The sequence below is a fragment of the Hetaerina americana genome, unplaced genomic scaffold (assembly GCF_022747635.1).
Source record: "Hetaerina americana unplaced genomic scaffold, ioHetAmer1.1.p SCAF_6, whole genome shotgun sequence".
In the NCBI taxonomy this organism is placed as follows: domain Eukaryota; kingdom Metazoa; phylum Arthropoda; class Insecta; order Odonata; family Calopterygidae; genus Hetaerina; species Hetaerina americana.
In genome coordinates, this window is record NW_027287205.1 from 49448425 (window position 1) to 49466679 (window position 18255).

Genomic DNA, 18255 nt, shown 5'->3' on the forward strand with positions numbered 1-18255 from the left:
GAGTTATTTCGCATTATAACGTATTATTTAAGAATCTGGATAACGTCTAAAGAGAGCTTAAAAACTTTCACTAATATAGAGCAAGAGGTCAGTCATCAAAACTGGAACACCTAAACGGGGGAGACCAAACCCGTTTAGGTTAACGAGTTTTAGAAAAGTAAAGGGTAATCGTATTTGTTTTCAAGTAATAGACGGAGTAAGTAGGAAACCAAGCCACATCTGTAGATTAGTATAGTACTAAAATAATATATAAAATTAAACTGCCTAATGGATAGATAGATTTAAATGGGCATCTAAAAATCCATTAACATTCTATTTCAATTTGGTTTTTCATTTATGAAAAAAATATACAAAAACAACTAACGCTTAACAATTGAATACAGGCGCCCCCAGACATCGGCATTCATGTCGTATGAGGTCTCGTAAAATAAATAAAAACAATTAAAAATGTATTTATTGTTTTTTTAATTACATAAAAGCTTTATGTATTATTTTTTTATTCCATATGTGGTCATATTTTTATTTTTCTTTAGGAGGCTAGAACATAAGAATTTTTATTTAATTGAAATTAATTAAATAAAAGGACAAAGCTTTGAAGTATATGATGTAAAAACTTAATCGTTACACATACTGTTAGTAAAAATTATATTTTTCCTTAACTTTAGAGATCAATAATATTCAGTCCTTCAGACTATTTTATTTAACCTAGAAAATATGATAGCAGATAGCAAAGCCAGGTGGTAGTAAATAAACTCATGGCGGTAGATCACTTACTGGCTGATAGATCACGCGTTGCAAGAGTAACCCCTTCATAATGAAAGTTTCCGTCGAAGTTCCCTTCTTGTACGGCCCGAGTCAATGGACCTTTTCAGCATAAATAATTCACATATCTAAACTATTTACCTGGTAACCAAGGTAATGCTCACTGGTTACACTACATTTCGATTTGGATAATGTATATTAGGCTCGGTTTATTGCGGTCCTTTAAAATTTTAGTCCCCTATGCAACTATTTCATATGGATGTTACATAAGACGTTTTAATTTCTATCTATGCGGCCTCATAGGTTGGTATTAGAACTCAAAAACTGAACTTTAATATTTAATCATCGACCGAAGTTTTTATTTTGTTGTTTTATATCCTTAATCCGTAACAAACAATGATTTTAATCGTCTTCTCAATTATCTCAACCCAGACTTACTCGTATGTTTGATTTCGTGTTTTAATTTAATATCTCATAGTGTAAATATTAAATATTTTCTCACTACTAGCTTCAAAACCGTGAAAAGAAGGAACATTCAGCTTATGTTAAAAAATGTGCCCGGGGAGAATACTGAGAAAACGAGGTAAAGGAAAGAAAAGGATAAGCATTTTGGATTAAATTAAGGGAGGCATAAAGTGTGCAGAGCTAATTAACGACATTGCAATATTTAGTATGAAGTTTAAGGAAATTTTGTATCGTGTTAATTAAGAGTTTGGAAGTGCAGTATTGTCTAGTACCAGAGTACATCAAAAACTTACCCTAAGCCGGTAGATTACTCCTAAAAGTAATAATTATAGGCAATCATCACCTATACGCAATCAGTTAACACCTCCTCCCTGCCCGCTAAGCGATATGGAATGAATTACTAATTGCAGTTTTGAATATCTATCCATCCTGGCACTTGCGATTTACTTATCGAAGACAATGCATTCTTCGCAATTGGCAAGGGAGGTTAAAACCCGTGTATGAATCGTCGCTTATCCTCTCTCGCAAGCTGAAGTGCGCACGAGTGGCTCCTTAGCGTGACGGAGTTCCAAATCCCAGACTTTTAAGTGCTCTCTCTCTCCCTCTTTCTGCCTCTGTGCAAGCACACTCCTTAAAACATCATCCAAGATTGCTCTAAAATTCATGAGCTTCGAGGGAAGCATGGCGGCGGAGAAAACGAGGCAGGAAAACGAAAAAAAAACATACAAATAAATACGATCTGCTGGATAGTAAGCGAGAGAGCGGTTTATATCCCATGCGTCGCGGTTGGAAATCCTTGAGCGCTGAAGTCATTCAATTCAATCCGGTGGCCCGGAGCCGATAAAAAAATATATGAGGAAGGGAAAAAGATGAGGCGTGCGGAGATAAAAGGGGTAGTGGTGTGATAATTTTTTTTCCACGGGTGAATGGGCAAAATGGGTTTTTAATATGCGCATGGGTATTGGTAAGAAGGAGTACGAAGAGACAGGGTTGGAAGAAGTTAAGTATTTACTAGGGTGCGTCGACATCTAGGTCATTTTGCACCGCAAGAAATCCATCCACTATCCATTTCAGGCGAAAGTTACAAGAATAAAGCACAAGATTGATTTAAAATACTATAAGTTTTACTAGAGTCAGTTTTTTTCCCAGATTTTCAAGGATTAAAATAGTTTCTCAAAATGTTTGTGTTTTACTATCTCGGATTCAATCCAAAGGATATCGCTAAATTTACATCAAAATATATTTCAGCATTTTCCTCCGTAGCAATGACATTTTTGCTTTTGCTTGCCTTCAGAATTAAAAATTTATATTCGTCAACTTGATGGTCCACCTTAAAAGAAAACCTCTTCACGCTAGAGATATTACCTCGCTTATAGTAGTGAAATCCTTACATTAGATTTTTCTTACTTTTTTCAGGATATTGATTATTCCTAATCATACCCTTTATGTGTCTGTTTAACGTTTTCGATTGCTAATTATTAATCTGTCGACAAGTGATAATAGAGGAGAATATATGTAGCCATGCAGTGTTAGTTAAAAAATTATTCCTATTAATCAATATTTATCCACCGGTATAGATTAAAATATGGCGTGTAGTGCTTTAAATGTCTGAGGCAAGAGAATATTAGAGGCTTTTGAGACGTGGGAGTGGTGGAGAATGGAGAGAATAAGTTGAAAAGAGGGTAAGACAAATGCCGAGGTTTTAATGGGCGAAGAGGGGAAGTTACTGGAAGAAATCACAAAAAGCAGAGAAAATGGATGTAGGAAATATTGAAAGGCAGTAATATGTTAAAGACCATCATAGCGGAAAAAATGTTGGGAAAGCAAGGTAGAAGAAGGAAGAAATAAGGCTATTTAGACAGCAAGGAGGCAGGTATAAGTTACGAAGAATGAAGAAATAAGAAAGAAATACGAAGTTCACGAGATATTTAGAAATAAACGGTCGATGACAATTGTTTGGCCTGATTAACAGTAAGAATTCTCCTTCAATGTACATAGATGTGACCCACAATTCTGTACCTCCTTGTAGAGTGTATTGCCCATTAAAAATCGTTAGATGATTCAATCATTTGAACTCGAAAATTCACTCTTCCTTCAGCTGCTCACTATCTATTCTCCGACAATTAACATGATTTCTCCGAATTAATAGGCTACATTGCTCGATTAGCGGGGTTGTCGGGATTTTTTCAAGGTTTTCTCATTCCAGATTTCAAACCGGTTTTCAAGGATTAAAGAACAGCTGGTCACCTCGAACTCTATATCAATAGATAGGTTTTAGATGGACAAAGAATCACCATAGCTACATATTTTAGCTTCGTCTAACAAGACAGAATCTGGCATCTGACACTACATTAAAACCTCCTTCGATTCGGTATACTATCTACTTCTGCTTGTTCTATCCAACACACCTATCCTCTCTTTTCTCCTTCCTTTGCCTAACTCTCTCCCCTATATATGTTAGTCTTCGGCATTCCATCGTCAATCAGGTGGCTCAGAACGTACTATGCCCTATACTATTGACTGAAAAAGAAACAGTGGATTATCTCGGTTCGCACAAAAGGTGCAATGCGCAAATTATGGTCACCAATTGTAAAACTCAATTTAATATCTTCTAGTTTTCTAAAATAAGTTCTAGGTTTCCCTTGGTACCCAAGCTCTGACTCGCAAGTTCCAGTATTCCTTACTCCCAATAATTTTCTAGCGGTCAGCACTGAGTCAAATTGATCACAACGGAGAGGTATTTGTTTTTCCCTAAAAAGTGACGAGTGGATCAAGAGATTTTGTCCTACTCTCAGAACTGTGAGGCCAACTTCCTCCATCCTACTATTCCTGGTTAAGGAAAGCGATACGGATGTAACAGGTTTAATATCCCGCGCCATATTTCTAACCTCGGCCAGCAATGTTTCCTGCTGCTGGTGTGAATTTGCTCGTCTCAACGAAGCCTTCAAGGAGGTTGCATCCAGGTATCAGATGTATATCATTTTGATGAAATTTCCTGTATTTGAAGTCCCAAGTGCACTATATCCAACGACAATTGTATAACAGGGCCTCGCCTTGTTAATTTTATAGAAGCTGGCATAAAAAATCCAAGATTTTTATATATGCACTAATAGTAGTGTCGGACTATGCGATTGCCACTTTTTCCCACAAATTAATTATTTCCATTGAAATAAAGGTGGGTAAGTACCGCTATGCTAAAACTATTAACACTACTACCTTGATCAAAATGTTCCCGGAATAACCACCGTGTGGCGCTCCCATCGTTCCGATTTGAGTTCTGTTTTTTTTGTTAAATTGGTACATCTGTTGTTGATATTCCCTTTAAATCTTAGTGTCATAACTTGACATTTGCAAAAGTTACGTAGCCAAGAGTACATCTATCTCTGTGTGTGTTGGCGATTTTTTACAATTGCAGAAATGGATTTAAATTTCCAACAACGAACTTGTATTAAATTTTGCGTAAAAAACAGATTTAGTGGCGCACGGACGTTGGAAATGTTGGAAAAGTGTTTCGGCAACGATTCTCTAAAAAAAACCGTCGTTTACCAGTGGCACGAGCGGTTCAGAAGTGGTCGTGAGTCAATCGAAGATGATGAACGCAGTGGCAGAGCATCGACATCGAAAGTCTGTGAAAAAATTGATAAAGTAAAAGAAATGTTGGTCAATAACCGCAAATTAACCATCAGAGAAATAGCGGAGGACTTGAACATTGCCTATGGATCCGCCCAAGACATTGTGGTTAATGATTTGGGTTTCCGTCGTGTAGCAGCAAAGTTGGTGCCAAAAGACCTCAATTTCATGCAAAAAAGAGACCGTGTTGACGTCGCAAAAGACATGATTTGCGAGGCTGAATCCGATCCCACATTCATCAAAAGGATCATTACTGGAGACGAGACGTGGGTTTATGAGTACGACACGCAATCCAGACATCAGGCAAGTGAATGGCGTTCACCAAATGAGCCGAGACCAAAAAAACCACGTCGTTTTCAGTCAAAAAAGAAGGCAATGCTGACGGTTTTCATGGATTACAACGGTGTAGTGCATCATGAATTTTGGCAGAAGGCCAGGCAGTAAACAAAGAGTATTATTTGGGCGTTATGAGACGTTTGCGTGAAGCAATTCGCCGAAAGAGACCAGAAATGTGGGCAGAAAACTCGTGGATTTTGCACCATGATAACGCACCGTCGCACAGTGCTATCATTATTCGTAATTTTTTGACGAAAAATGCAACAAATACCATCCAACAGCCACCGAATTCACCTGATTTGGCTCCCTGTGACTTCTTTCTGTTCAATCGAGTTAAAAAACCATTACGGGGAACGCGTTTTAGCAGCCGAGAGGAAGTAATGGAAAAATCGCAGGAAGCACTGATGGACATACCGAAAACCGAATATAAAAAATGTTTCGAGGATTGGATCAAGCGCTGGCATAAGTGTGTTGCAGTCGATGGGGATTACTTTGAAGGGGACAATATAGATTTAGATGAATAAACTTGTATTTTTAATTTTCTGAATAAATTCCGGGAACTTTTTGATCAAGGTAGTATTATATAATTGCGCACATAATATCAGTTTTTCGCCGGGCTAGGTATAACATCAGAAAAATCATGGATTAATGTTGTAAAAATTCATGCCATTATCAGTCAAAATTCGCATTATGTGCAAGATTTAATAATAGTTGTAAAGGTGTTAACATAACAGCATCTATCCATCTTTATTTCAATGATACAAATCAATTTGTGAGGAAATATATATGGAATTAGGCATAGTGGTTGGTTAGCAAAAATTGGTGCATCAGATCTAGTCCAAATAAATTTGAAAGGACTTTCAAAAATGAATAAGAAACTCTTAGATTGTTCAAAAACTGGATATTCACATCAAGCCTCTTCACAAAATATATAAGAATAGCGTTTCATTGATTGAACGGCGCAATCACGATTCAACCTCCTTAAATCAGCCAAAAGGATCAGAGTATCTGATTTGCTCAGGGTCTTCTTCGCTGCAGAGTCAACTTTCTCATTATTGTCGGTTCCGGAATTTGCAGTAAACCAAAGAAAGAATATTCGGATTTCACTTTAATGGAGGATGAGAATACCAGGTTGGATTTCCTGCACGATGGTATGTAACGAAGACAGGACACAAAAATAAGTAAAGTATATACCTAAGTTGGGCGTTCGACGGGAAAGGGAAATGGAGGACGGGAAAGAAAAAATGAGGACGACAGAGGCGAGGCGCGGGAAGAGGTGTAGGAGGATGACGCAAGAGAGCGTCAGCGGTCGAGGGGATAGGAGAAAGTTGTTCGCCCAACTTGGTGCGCCCAGGGGTTGTCAGTCACTGGTGGTGTTCCCTGAGGGGTGACTGTGATTATGTACGAGAGACTGGCGGAACCGTATCTCGCTGTCTCTCGGAAAGACAGAAGGACGGTCCACAGGAAAGAGAGAGGGGAATTTAAGAATAATGGATAAAATACGTGTGGCGAGTGAATAAGCCAAGGAGAGGGCGAAAGGAGGGCACTAACTGCTACAAAATAGGTGAAGTTAACTGTCAAACGCTAGAATGAAACTATTTGAAAGTTATTGATCGTGCGATTTCACATGCGACATCAAGGAAATAATAATCCACGCACGAAAACATGCATAAAAAGCGCTGACAAATTGAAGAGATACATAGTTTAAGACATGGGTACCCAAACAATGTGTTACGACCCCTGGTGGGATCGATAAGGATTTTCTGTGAGGTCGTAACATGACACAGTAACATTGATTTTAATACAATGCTAATATTCAATGCCTTGATAGTCTGAATAATGCATTTTTTTCAATCAAACGTAATTATTTAAATATGAGCAGCTTCATGTTTTGAATTGTTTTGAACTGTGAGTATTAAAAATTCTATTTTTATATAGCTTTCTATCATCCTGTAAAGAAGTCCTTTAAAATGTATCGTGGTCGAGTCACTTTACTTCTTAAAAAATGGGTCACGACTCAGAAAAGGTTTGGAAGCCTATGGTTTAAAACATGATATCCTTCTTTCCTCACCCAATAGGAAACAACAGATCGAAAGTTACCAGTAGAGATAAAAGCAGAAACGACGGACTTGGTAATTGTTCAGGTATACATTCCCCCAAGCAATCATAAGCTAGAAGAAGTCGATAGGGTATACGATTATTTAGAGGAAATGATCGCGTGTGTCCCTGCAGAAAAATATTTGAGACGAGAGCTATAAATGAAAAATGGAAATATATCAAATAAGGGATATCGAAAGTAGCAAAAAAAACTATAGGAACCGTAAATGGGAAAAGGACAAGGAAACGATGGATCACGGATGAGATGATCAGAAAGATAGATGAGAGAATAAAATGGAAGAATGTAAACTCAGAGTTAGGTGGAAGGAAGTACCAAGAGTTAAATAATAATTTGAGACGCGTAACAAGTAAAGCAAAAGTAGCACCGAGGAAGAAGTAGTGCGAGGATATGGAAAGTTTGTGATGGAAGGGTAAAATTTGATGCACTATGCAGCAAGGTTAAATCACTATCGGGGGGGTAAAAAGGCAAGATCTGTGCTAACAGTTAGAGATAAGTCAGGTAAGATAATAGTTGGCATAAAAATGATCCAAGGGGGAAGGAAGGAATACATAGAAGTACTGTATAGTAAAACTTAGACCAACAAAGTTGGACATAGAAAAGGAACATGACGTAGAGGAAGATAGCTTAGGTCCAGGCATACTTGACGATGAGATAGAAAGAGCATTAAGGGAGATGAAGCTAAATAAGGCCGTGGGGGTGGATAACATTCCCGCGGAACTTTTAAAAGGCTTAGGAAAATGTGGGAGGAAGAGGCTATATGGGCTGATCCGTAGTATTTATGAGGAGGGAATCTGGCCAGAAGACTTTGTGAGATCAGTGTTAGTTCCTATTCCTAAAAAGATAAAGGCTACATCATGTGAGGACTCTAGAACAATAGGTTTGGTTTTCCAAGCAGCTAAAGTTGTTCTCAGGATCATCAGCAAAAGGATAGAGAGAGTACGGCAAATGATTACTTACAGGGGATGATCCCTTTGGGTTTAGGAAAGGGAGAGATGCGCGTGATGTCGTCAATACAGTGATGAGATCACTCGTCGAGAGTAATATAGATTACAATCAGGACGTATTTGCCTGTTTCGTAGATTTCTGAAAGGCGTTAGATAGAGTGAACTGGAAAAAACAAATGAGTATATTGCAGGAAATAGGGACGTAATGGAGGGACAGGAGGCTAATCCGCAACCTGTACATGTCTCAGACTGCTCAGGTGTTAGTGGGGGACGGAGAGTCCGGATGGGCAGTGTTGAGAAGAGGTGTAAGAGAGGAATATCCATTTTCAACGGTGCTGTTCAACGCACAAGTGGAGGAATGAATTAAATTGGCATGGGAAGAGGTACAGATAGGTATGAAATTCGGATGGAAATTTGTCAAAATATTGAAGAATGTAATAGAAAGGAGAATGTTAGGCAATCGAGGAAAGGGCAGGAATAGGATAGGGATGCTAGACGGGAGTGTGCAGTCCCTTGTTCTTACCGATCGTCAAAAAGCTGTCCGAACGCTGATGCTGATGAACTGAATTTAGGAAAATGAACAGTGTACACTATTTGAACCGAACACTTGGGTTTTAAAAAATTGTGCCCAAGCTGCTGACGCCAGATCACAAGTTGAAAAAAGTTGAATGTGTTACTAACTGGAATAATTCACTTGAAAACGATGCTGGATTTCTCAATAGGGTAATAATTGATGCAAAATCGTGGTGTTACGAGTATGATTTTGAACTAAAATCGCAAAGCAAGGAGAGTGAAGCAAAAGACGAACCTCGAACTAGAAAATCAAGAAAAATCCGATCAAAAATTAAAGTCATGCGCTTGGTTTGATGTCAAAGGTGCTGTTCATTATGAATTTCTTCCATAAGTAGAAGCAGTAAATGCTTAGTTCTATCGTACCTTAGTTTTCAAGCGTTTGAGAGATCGCGACCAAATGTGACTCTAGGCGATGGATGGATGCTTCCCTATGACAATGCACCTGCACATTCAGCATTGGTTGCTCGCAAGTTTCTGGCAAAAAATTCAATCATCATCCTTTTTTGCCAGATCTCGCCCCCTGCGACTTTTTTCCTATTCCCAAAATGCAAAAATGCGATGAGGGGACATCACTGGGAAGATGTGAATACAATAAAACAAGAAATGATGAGAAAACTAAAAAGCTAACTGCCGGAGACTTTCAAGGGTGCTTTAAACTATGAAGATGAGAAGATGATGGAATAAGTGCATTGCAACGAATGGAGAGTACTTTGAAGGGAACAAAATCTATGTAAATTTTTTATGGCCTCAGTTCGCGGATTTATTGGACATGTCTGTTAAGCGTGGAAAACCCGCTGGCAGCGGAGTAGGGATGTACATGGGTGCTACTTTGAAGACTTTTGAGTGAATGTATCAATTTTGGCGATAATCTTTTTTTAATCGACTCAGTCCTACTACTTCTGGGACAGACACTGCACATAAAGTTGATTGGACGAAAAGAAAAACAAACCTATGAGAAGATAGGAAAGGGGAGAAGGTTTTTGGATGCTGTTGGGAAAAATTCGAAGAAGGCAGAAAAGAAGATAGATAAACGTCTTTATTCAGGCGAAATTGAGAACATAAGGATTGTTTAGGACTGTGATGGCAGAGGGTAGAACTTTGGGTAAGAGAGATAGGGGTAGAAAAGAATACGACGCTGGTGGGAATTAAGGGATGATGAATCACGAAGAAATGATCGCCTTCGGGTGGGAAGCGTCCAATCTCTTCACCATCAATGGACGAAATATGCCCATGAATGATCCATGTTTTTAAGGATATTTGTGCTCGAGATGGATGCATGGTAATACAGATGCTTAACTTGAATAAAAATTTGGACCGTCCGGAGATGTTCAGTGGACATATCGGAGAAGATTATAGCTAATAAATGCAGAATTACCCATTCACTACTTGCTTTATATTCATATTTGGACCAGAAATATTTAGGTTGCTTAGAATGTCTTTTACCGATGATTTTGTACGTATGATTGCTATATATGGTAAGTTATGACAATTGATCATTTCTGATATAGATGCATAACAGAATTGTTTATTAATACTTTCTGCCGATTCTCAAGGCATGTAATGAAATTTTACTTTTTAGTTCATTTATTTGAGGTAATTTACCTACTAAAGGTAGGTTTTTGGATGGTCCCTGAAGACTTTTTCTATCTATCGTAAGAACTTTTTTTTTGCCCTACAGATTTTCTTTCTTCACTTCTTCGTAGCCTCAGCCTGTCTTCAAAACGTTTAAAAAGCCAACTCTATTCCTTCCTTTACCCCGCTTTCCCAACAGCTCTCCTTCTAAAATAGCCTTCAGTATGCATTACACCATCTTTTAATACTTCCGCCTTTCACTTATTCTGCCTTTTTCAGGATTTAGCGAAGCAACTTCCTCTCCTGTACGACTACAATTTTTAAAACTTCATCACTAATCTTTATCTAACTATTTTTTTCCTTTCTCCGCCACTCACAAACAAAAGCCTTCAATCCACGATATCTATCCTCTTTTCTCGAAGACCAAGTTTCAGATCCATGCAGCGCTACGCTCCGTATTAAGTATTTACTAATCTTTTCTTAGCATCCTTGGTTTTGTGAATAATACGTACAATTATATATTGCCGTGATTAGATTCCCATCACCAATTAATGCCCCCATAATTCCGTCACACCCTCAACCGGTGGCTTAAAGAATAACATGTAGATGCAGTACATGAAGTATGTACCCACCAAAGATGCCACGGCCTATATCAAATATAAAGCACCGCTCTCTGCTGACTCACCATCGCTTAATCTAGATGAAATTAAGATATTAACTCCAAAGAAATTGATTTCTCATCGAAATGCAAGCGATAGGCAGATCATTTGGCGATTAGCTAATTCATAGAAATAACACAGGGAGAGTGCAAATGATACTTACCGGAGGGCATAACAGGAATTGCCCCTGTTAGTCTTAATTTACCTGGAATTAATTAGTTCCTCTGTCATCCCCAATTTTATTTTCTTCAGACTGGCTATTTTTTAGCGTTGTTAAAATAAAAGCAGGAAACATCCAAAATGATTTCATATTTCTCCCTAGTATTATGCTCACATGGACTTATAAATGACTCATTTAATATTTGGTTAGAAGCTTTTAAAAGTTGATCCATCTCTTCAATTAGGCTGAATTCAAAATTTAAAATAATCCAGCGCATTTACGAGCTCGCACATGCTACATGCCTTCGTGTAATCCTGTGGGTTCTTCGAGCTTTGGTTTTCTTTCGTAGCCATGAAGATTCGTTATGTTCACTGTGTTTTCTTGGAACTGACGAAAGTACTCGTGAATTTCAAAATTCGCGAATAGATAACGGAGCTCGAGTACGAGTTTTAGCTCCCCTTTAAAAACTAAACTCCAGTCGTGCTTCGCACACGGGATCACCACTCCACGATAGTGCCTCGATCGATGAGTGCCGTCAAGCCGACTTTGTCTTCTCTACTTTCGGCGAAACGATTTCATGACACCTTACTCTTTCCCGCATCGTCCCACTTCTTGCACCGTCAATCCCTAGGGAAGCTGGAGAAGAGCGAACGGCTAGGAGAGGTTATGTATTAGGTAAAAAATACCTACTCGCAAGCTAGAGGGGCGTGTCCAAGAGCGCGTGTGATAACCCTCTCACCGCCTGGCCAGCTTTTATGGGTATTCCGTTCATTTTTAAGCAGCCCAGCCTCTGTATGATGAAGTTCACTGCAAGGGTTCTGCTATAAGTAGGCCATATCTTTGCAACGTTTTTCCCTACAACTACTCGATGTTTTTCTCCTCTTTTAACCATTTACGTGCGCGAAAATCCTGAAAAGGGGCGTGAAGAGAGGTATTTTAGCGCACGGATGTGGGGAAATTCTCAAACAAGCCAATACGTCAGCTGAAACTTTATTTTTTTTCTCTTGAGCTACGTGCAGTTAATGAAGAAAAAGATTGGGTTATTCTCGACCCTCTTCGAAGTGGGTAATGCCGATAAAAAAGTAAAACTTCATGCTGAATTGCGCGTGAAAATCGAGTAATACTGTAAGTTACGAACTTTAAAGAAATTACGATCCAGTTAGTTTTACTTAAGTCTATCTTCGTATTAGACTTTCATCAGTTTTTCGACAAGATCTAATCAGAGCAGTATATTTCTTTCGTACTCGCCTATTATGATGTTGTAGCGGCTACAATCTACGTTCTGCATGCCATATTCCAACTGTCAACTTTATAGCCTCCCAGCTCCTCCCACCAGAGGACATCTCTAGAGTTGTTGACACGTTCACCCGTCATTCATCAGTCTGCACGTAGACCTTTCGCTCTCAGCATCACTTCGCTCTAGCTACACCAACGAAATCTTTTGGTAATAGAACAGTTGTGGCAATTAACGTGCTGCAGTTGAACTTTTGCCTTTTATTGAGATAGTCGCTTCAGTTCCCCTTCTGTCGCGACAATTTGCATCTGATTTGCATTCTTTTACAACCGAGTAATTTCCTACTAATGTCATATCTTTACCGGAAGCACTCTTTAACTAGCCACTGTATTTAGTGGACATGGATATTTTAATTTAAGCTTTACCTGAGAAACCCAAGTTTGGCTTCCGCACTAATATGAATGAGAGTAAACTTTTATAAACTTCCAATTTTGATGCCTTAGAAATAATTCACAGTCTGGTATACTCCATGTACTATTAAAATCCTTTCTGCCGGCATTCATACACCAATTAACCTCTCAATCTGCCCTACCAACTTTGAGGAAACTTTAAGAAAAGTAAAAAATATTTTATTCTAATGCTGAAAAAAAGGAAATGATCATTGAAATGTATAATGCTGGTAAGACCACATGATAAATTAAGGAAAAGTGGCTTCAGAACTGATTGCTGTGAGGAATCACTTTTCCCTTGCACAATTCAAAACAGCAATAGTAGGGAACTTAAGCTACGAGGGATAAATCAAAAATTACTATAATGGCTCATGAACTAGCACCCCCTGCTGCATGCTTCTCTGGAGACTTGCAGTATAATAATAATAATATATTGATCTAGCATATTCAAGTCTACTACAATAGTCATACAGAAAATTACATAGCTAATATAGCAATATCCAAACATGCACAATTGTAAAAAGATTACTCATTGTTCACATCCTCATACTTAATCTCTAGATTCAGTTTCAATATAAATCTTCTAAAAATCAAACACAGTATTAGTCATTGCATACCAATTTTATAAAATATTTAAAGATGAATGAAAAACCCACAGCTATTAAAATACTCATTGCAGTTCCATATTGCCCAATGTATTAGGAAATATACTTTGATAGTTGTGACCTTTTTGATGACTACTATAAGAGAAAGGAACTTCAAACAGAGAGAAACTTCTGGTGCTGACTATGGGAACCCAAACATTTATCAAAGAGAGTAATTCAGAAGACTTATTACTGAGTTTATTATGTAGGAAGAACAATTCAAGATGTGTTCTGTGTATAGAAAGAGAAGGAAGATTTAGAATGTGGTTCAATTCGTCAGGAATCTTATAAGCTGTTCCAGGTTTTAATTTGTAGTTGAGTACCATAATTAATTTTTTTTTAATGTTATCCAATATAATTATATGAATTTTGGAATAAGGATTCCAGATAAAGGAAGCATATACCATTAACGAACTGACCAATAAAATTTGTGTAACGCAACATAAGTCAAAATACATCCTTAAAATCTTCACAAATCTGGTGCATAAAACCCAACATTGTATGGAACTTAATGCAATGTGTTCTATGAGTACATTAAAACAATTTGCTGTAAATTATAAATCCTAAATTGGACATGAAGGCAATTTTTTTAAGGATAATCCCAGCTGTATCATAATCATATAAGATGGAATTCATATTTCAATAATAATTAACTATATTATATACTTTTTCTTTCAGCTGCATGTGATTTGCAGTAAAATGCTTAGAAAATAAATATATATGAAATCATTAACTTGTTCAATAAGTTGTCCCATTACACTCAATATGCAGTAATTCTTTCCATTCACATTATCAACACTACATCAAAAGCATAGTTTCCAAGGTAGATATCACCTAAAAAATTTCAGTTTGGCTGAAGGTTAGGGGTCCCAGAGTGTCACCCAGAATTGAACCCGTGCCCTATGTTCAGTAGCCAATCACTCAACCTTCTAAACTGCCATGCTCCAATTATGCAAAACAGATAATAAAAAATTATATTCCTGGAGACTTTCAATAGAAAAAATAGATACAAATACAGATAGGTAAAAATTACGTTAAAAGCATAGAAGCAAAATAAAAATCTAATATTCTATTTCCACCAGTCTTACTATCATTTGATAGCTTGGAGGGTATTAAAGAGCTAGAGATAGCCCAGACTCATTTACTAAAACTAAAAAATATTAATTAAAATTGGATGCTGAATCTCTTTGTAAGGACATAGAAAATAAGCTTAACTCACAAATGATGAGAGATGATGGCAAAAATATGGAATGGTCCAGCCAGGATGATACCATATGATGAAATCACTTTGATGGCAAAACAGAATCTAGTAGATGGAAAGGCATTCATGTCTGTGGAAAATAAAATATTTTATTTTCTTGGATTCATGGTCAAAATTATTAAGGACATTCATAAATTAAGCCACAGCAAAAGGTAGGAAGGATCAAAAGTCCTAGTCAGTGAAAAGGCAATCTGAAAATTCCTCAAATTCTAGACGGACAAAGGGAGGGGGATAACAAAATATCAGCGTATTAAAATTTGTAACCAAGCGTGACACTGAAAGAGAGGATTTCCCAAAAAGATAATCTAAAACATAGGCACTGCCAAATCTATATTACATGACATAAATAGAAAAAATGGCAGTTCAAAAAACTATTAAGGGTTACCTTGAATGTACAAAAGAAAGTACAGAGCAGTTATTAGAAAAATATTAAGATAATGCATATGAATTTTAAACAAAGTCATCTATGCATTAAAATTTTAGTCACATTGCTTTCTATTACTCTCCCTCCTCAGATTGTCAAGTTGAAAACACTTAATTCAGATGGTAAGTACAGCTTGCCCGATGAATTAAATGATGAACTCATGATTTTGAATTCTGATTATAATTCTGTTGCCAACCGCACAGTACTATAAATGCATAATTACAAAACCACAAGCAATCAATAATCCAAACTACATACAATTTAAGGAAATGGCATTAAAAATACTGTGACAAAATTCACAATGACCCCATTATCTAATTTGGAGAGGTTCAGAATCATGGTGCAATAAATTATGAAAAATTGTTCCACCTTCCATTATTCAGCATAGCATAAATATTACTAACACCGTTATATGTATTTACCCGTTTTAAATATATATGTTTAAGGATCTTGACTCAAACACTCGCAAACAGTTGCTTTATGACCTATTTTTGGGAGCTTAAAAATACATTTTAAATAAGATATAAAATTAATACATGCTATGATGACCATATTCCTCCATCCAGGATCAAACTGCATGGTCCTATGTATGGTTGAAAGTTAAAACCAAATGTAAACTTATGCATATTCCATATTTTCCTCTGCATTATTGGATTATTGAGTCACTCAGCAGGAGGAAAATTATTTTTGTACTATCTAAAATATGATAAAATTGGCAAAGTTTCATTCAAGAATAAGCTGTTGCAACTTAGCAGAACCATGAGAAGTTACTTCAATCAGCATAGGAAACACCAAAGTCATTTGGAATGAGAATGGTAAAATTCTTATTGAGGATAAAGAGAAAATTAATATGCAAAAAAAGTTATTAGGAGCATGTTTATGGCAACTTAAAAGTACACCTCCGAACACTTGCTGCTGTGATAGTACTGCTAGTGACAATGAGAAAGGAGGCTTCTTTATTAGGGTTAAACTTGGGATTACAGTGAAATATCATTGGCTAAACAAGATAACAAGGGGAAATTGGAATCCCAAACAAATATTCAGAAAGTAAGACTTCAACCAAATTGGTATACTATGTCCTGAAATGTGGTATTTATATGAGAGGATAAATCTTAATGATTCACTCTTAAAAAGAATGCAGTTGAAACCATTCAAAAAAGGAGAAGCAGAAAAATGTGAAAATTCATGTTCAATTAGCATGGCTAATCACACACATACCAAAGATTATGGAAAGTATCTGCTGATGAATGGCAAGAAAAGGGTAAGAGGTGCAGACCAATTTAGTCTTAATGGAAGGTGAACAAGGGAAGCTATTCCTGCTCTCTGACTCGTCAAAGAGAAGTAAATATAGAAGGACAACCAAGCCTCTATTAAATTTGTGGATATGGAGAAAATGTTCGACAACATGGACGGCTATGTAATTCTTAAAAAACATTAGAATAAACTACCATGAGAGAAGAATGACAAATGCTCAATAAACCAGACTGTAGTCATAATTTGTAGGGAAAGCAGAGAAGTTACCATGGAAAAAAGTGTAAGCATGAAAACTCAGTGCTGGGCTTTATTGTTTATGCATAGATAGAGAACACAATAAACAAGATGGATACAAGAAGAGATACAAGGTGATGCATGTACACCATGAGAAAGAATAATCAAGCTACAGTTCATGGATAACATAGCCTTACTTGGAGAGAAGTGCTTATATATTAGCCTAGATGAAAGAGAGGATAAAAAGGACAAACTATAGTTACCAAAGAATACAACAAAGCAATGGTCAAAGATAAAATAAGAAAATTAATTTCAAAATCAAACCATGCATGTGAGCACATAAAGATGAAAAGGCCTCAATATTTTTGAAATACATTGGCCAGTTTTAGGTTGGTGTAAACCACTACCATTCTTTTAGCATAGATACCCAACAGGGACTTCACTTCTTTCATTTATCCTCCAAAGGAATATTTCACTTTTTTCAAGAGTAAATTCTCCATTCTTCAATTGGGTGACAATGGGTTTATATTTCTTGCCACTACAATTGTGACTCACATAATTGTGCAATGAATGCTCAACACCTCAAAAACCTCACAAGTGTGGCTTTCACATTCCAGCAATTAGCATAACAATTTCACAAAGTCATAAAAACACAGTTAACTTCAACAGATGGAATAAAATAGATTAGAATCTTTCCACCTCCAATTGATCACAATGCTTTCTTTCGATTTTTGCTATTGCAATACACTAATACTAATTCAAAGAGCTCTTTTCCGCTACCACCTTTCAACATGTCATAAATATCCTGGAAGAGAATAATAGCATTCAATCCTGAAAAAGAAAATTCAGGGTGACAGTTTATCCAACAGCATACCCAAAAGTTTGTTATATCAACTTAAGGTTGAAAACAAAAAATTGCAATTATTATGAGCCAATGTACAGTTTTCCCAAACCTAGAAAACATTCAGCAGAGAAATGCAAAAGAAAATTATTGATTGCCTGTATAATTATACAAGATAGGTGAATCAAGTTTACTTTTCATCCTTCAAGGCAACACTGGGTAATACAAAATTCAATAAATCAGGTTATATCAAATGAGAACATATGAATTTTAGCAATAAATCTCTCAGAGAATATGGATGATTTGAAATGAATGCACATTTTCATAAATATCTTTTGAGCACACCCCTGAGGCAAACACTACCTTTGCCAAGGCAATCTTCTACTTTGAAGTTTGGTTCCTGACAGATTGAATCTCTTTTGCTTAGCAGGCTGGGCTTAGGGATCCTTTTCATAGAAGTTCTTGAAGCACTCCCATGTTGATCATGAAGACAGTATTCTACAGCTCTATTTTTCTGATATCCCTCTAGAAGTTCACTCATATAATCCAACCAAATCTTGTGTTACATACATAGGATGAACACATTCACTGGAAATACCTTCGGTAAGTCAAAGAGAGAATTAATTATATTTCAAATTAATATGCCAAAGGCAAAAATTCAAATAAGAATTGCCAAACTGTCTAACCTACTGAT